Source organism: Silene latifolia, chromosome 9, assembly GCF_048544455.1.
Source record: "Silene latifolia isolate original U9 population chromosome 9, ASM4854445v1, whole genome shotgun sequence".
Classification (NCBI taxonomy): Eukaryota; Viridiplantae; Streptophyta; class Magnoliopsida; order Caryophyllales; family Caryophyllaceae; genus Silene; species Silene latifolia.
The window spans coordinates 92,512,315-92,516,319 of NC_133534.1; the positions used below are offsets into that span (position 1 = coordinate 92,512,315).

General features: G+C 39.0%; 1 non-coding gene across 1 annotated transcript; it reads left to right on the forward strand.

Moving 5' to 3' along the window:
- The first annotated feature begins 1,939 nt into the window (after positions 1-1,939).
- On the forward strand, positions 1,940-2,046 carry LOC141603128 (small nucleolar RNA R71). Its single transcript, XR_012525024.1, has one exon. It is a non-coding gene; the product is annotated as a small nucleolar RNA R71 (small nucleolar RNA).
- Positions 2,047-4,005: the final 1,959 nt, after the last annotated feature.

Sequence of the window (4,005 nt, forward strand, 5' to 3'; positions counted from 1 at the left end):
ACCACAAACTTCATCTACTTGATCACTAAAGATCTCTTGAGTTGATAGAGACAATTCTCCCATTATCTTGTTTTGGCCAATGAGGCCATCTTCTTCATTGCTTGACTTCGGTGAGCTTTGCAAGCTCTCTTTGTTACAATTTACTTGCTCTTTGAATGGAGCATCTTCAATTTTCTTCATCCATTGGAGTTTCGACTTCTTCCTATCATCCTTCCGGCTATAATGATCGATCATAAAACATGGTTCATGTAAACGGGGAGCTCTCATAGTCTTGTCAAGATTGAAAGTTATACTCTCATCTCCCACTTCTAGAGTGAGCTCTCCATGTTTTACATCAATCACCGCACCCGCGGTGTGTAAGAAAGGTCTTCCTAGGATGATTGGAATGTTGGAATCTTCTTCCATATCAACAATGACAAAGTCCACCGGGATGAAAAATTTCCCAATTCGTACGGGAACATCTTCCCATATCCCTAATGGTGTCTTCGTCGATCTATCGGCCATTTGGAGTGTGATATTGGTGCATTTAAGCTCTCCCATCCCCAACCTTTTACTCACCGAGTACGGCATAACACTTACACTAGCCCCTAGATCACATAAGGCTTTGTTGATCGTGGTGTCGCCAATGGTACACGGTATTGAGAAGCTTCCCGGATCCTTCAGTTTTGGAGGTGAACTCCCTTGAAGTATTGCACTACTCACCTTAGTGAAGGCGATAGTCTCAATCTTCCGGATCGACTTCTTCTTTGTGAGGATGTCTTTCATGTAGTTCGCATAGGCCGACACGTGATTGATTAATTCCGTGAAAGGAATTGAGACTTCCAAATTCTTCACAATTTCCATAAACTTTCCAAGTTGGTCATCAAATTTGGGCTTGGCTTGACGACTTGGAAAAGGAAGTCTAATCACAATGGGCTCCTTCTCCTTGACATTGTCTTCATTTTTCTTTTAGATTTCTTCTTTTGATGATTCTCCATCTTTGGAGTTTTGCACAATTTCTTCCTTATCACTAGCTTCCACAACTTTATCCTCAACTTGCTTCTTCGGTGCTTCATACCTTGTACCACTTCTCAAGTGAATGGCGCTAAACGTTTCATGTCTTGGGGGATTACTTTGAGGTGGTAATTGCCCCTTTTGTCTTTGTGAGCTTGAAGATGCTAGTTGAGTCAATTGGGTTTCCAACATTTTGGTGTGAGCTAGGATGTTGTTGATGGTGGTTTCCTTTGCTTGACTATCTTTTTGCATTTGAGTGAAAAATTCTTGTTGATTCTTTTGCATTTGAAGGACTGCTTTTTGAACATCAAAACCTTGGTCATTTTGTTGATTGTATGGATTTTGATTTTGGTAACCTTGGTTTTGCTTGTAAAAGGGTCTTTGATTTTGGTTTCTCATGGGAGGTGGGGTTTATGTAGTTTGAGGGTTTTGAACATTTTGGTTTTTGTATGAGAGATTTGGATGTAATTTGGGGTTTTCATTGTAATAGTTGGAACAAGGGGTACCACTCTTGTATGCTTGGAAAGAATTCACTTGTTTATTTGTTCCCCTACATTCACTTGGGTCATGTCCCAAAGTTCCACAATTCTCACATATCCCACTTGGGATTGATGAAGATGCCGTCATGGCATTAACATGATGCTTTGGTGATTTTGAGGCTTCTTCAAGTCTAGCCATAGCTTTTTCAAACTTCAAATTGATGGTATCAATGTGAGCACTATGTTGAGCACCCAATTGAGTAACGGAGTCCACTTCATGCTTTCCTCCTCTAGTAGCCTTGCGAGGTCTACTATATTGTGAGTTATGGACCGCCATTTCCTCAATTTTGTTCCATGTTTGATTGTCATCAACTTCGGTGAACATTCCATTTGATCCCATGTTGAGAATGTTCCTTGAATCTTCATATAGACCGTTCCAAAATTGTTGTACCAAGAACCACTCGCTAAGTCCATGGTGAGGACATGAGCGTCAAATTCCTTTGAACCGCTCTCAAGCTTCATACAAAGATTCTTCATCCCTTTGCTTAAAACCCGTAATTTGAGCTCTTAGCATGTTAGTCTTTTCCGGTGGGTAGAATTTTTTGTAGAAAGCTAGAGCCAACTTCTTCCAAGAATCAATTCCAAGAGTGGCCTTATCAAGGCCCTTCAACCATTGTTTCGCGGTGCCAATTAGAGAAAAAATAAATAAGACCCATCGAATTTGGTCTTGAGTTACACCGGTTTGAGAAATCGCATCACAATAGTCACAAAAGGTCTCCATATGAGAATGAGGGTCTTCACTAGGCATCCCCCCAAATTGGCTCCTTTCGACTAATTGGATAAATGCGGATTTGGCAATAAAATTTCCGGTTAAATGTTGTGGTGTGGGAGTACCATTGGGTAGGTTCTCTTCGGTGGGTACGGAATGTGATGAAAACATAGGCATTGTGGGTTGATTTTGTGTTGGGTTCTCCTCACCTTCTCTTGCAAAAGGGTTGATGAACTCAATAGTTGGTTGAATATCTACAACCTCACTAATACCTCTCAAATTTCTCCTAACAAGTCTTCTATTGGTTGTCAAAGTTCTTTCAATTTCACGATCAAAAGGTAACAAATCACCTTGTGACGTTCTAGACATGCAAAATATCAAACAACTCGAAAACAATTAGAACAAAGCTTGAGGAGTTTTACTTCCTCAAGGAAAAGAAAGACACAACTAATAACAATATAAGCAAATCTAAATCAAGATAACACCGTCCCCGGCAACAGCGCCATTATTTTTGGTCGGGACTAAATCTTTTCGGTAACTTGTCGTTAGGAGCACCTAGACCAAAACACAATTTATAGCTTCACAAACAACTCTACAATTAGTAAAGAGGCAAGTAAAGGTTGGATCCCAAGGGAGGGGAATTGAAATGAGATTTCTATTGAGACTAGTGGTGTCTTAGGGGTGTCACAATTTGGGTTGATGTAGAAGGTCACTAAACTAAATAACAATGAAAGTAAATAAGCAAGATGAATTGAAAGGGTTGTAAACAATTGATAAAAAGCACTGGGGTATCATGGGGTCATAGGGGATTCATGGGAATTGATCATACAAACATGTTCTCAAATTATAAGCAAGCAATTAATGTTGTGATGGATTGAGTTGGGTTATATCTTACAATCCTAGGAAAGTTTGGGTCCCGGAGCCGAATCGATTAGATTGTACAACACCTACAAGTCGACTTAGTCTTTCCTACTCAACAACATGCATGGTCTAATGAGACTCGAGTTGGTTTATTTCTTACAAGTCTCATTGAAAAGGTAGGTGATGGGTAAAAAATGCAAGGATTCATAGGCTCGCATTTCATCAAACATAACATGTGCATGAGTTGAGATCAAAACAAGCAAGCAAATAAACCATGAAAGCATATTAATTTAAGCATGAATCATTCCCCATGTTGGTTTCCCCTAATTACCCATTAACCCTACCTATGGAACTACTCACTCATTATCATGTTGAACATGCTAGCAAGGTTGTCAATCATACCAACAAAGTGAAACATGATGAACAAATGAAAGTAATTAGCAATAATTAAAAAGGGATTAAGAGAATTATACCTACTAGTGATTCCAATAATAAAGCAAAGAATAATAGAAGTACTTGATGCTTGATTGAGAGGTTGTCAATCTCCCAATAATAACCCAAATAATCTTCAATTACCCAAAATAAAGGATGAACATAAGAGAGATTAAGGAAATAAAATTTGTATTAAAACTTGATTAATTGTTGATTACAAAACTAAAGAGAGATTTGATTGATATTAACTACTCTAAGAATTGATAAGAAGAACATACTCTTCTAATTAGACTAATGGGGTATTTATAGTGGAAATTAGGTGGATGCATTAGGGTTAACTAGGGGCTTAAATGACGATTAAGTCCCTACTTAAGGAAACGCCGGTATTTTCTGAAGGAAGGGCATCTTTCTTGAAGCTTGAAGAAACGAATTTGCGCTGTCTTGGAATCCGTGCGTCGTAGGCTCGGGACG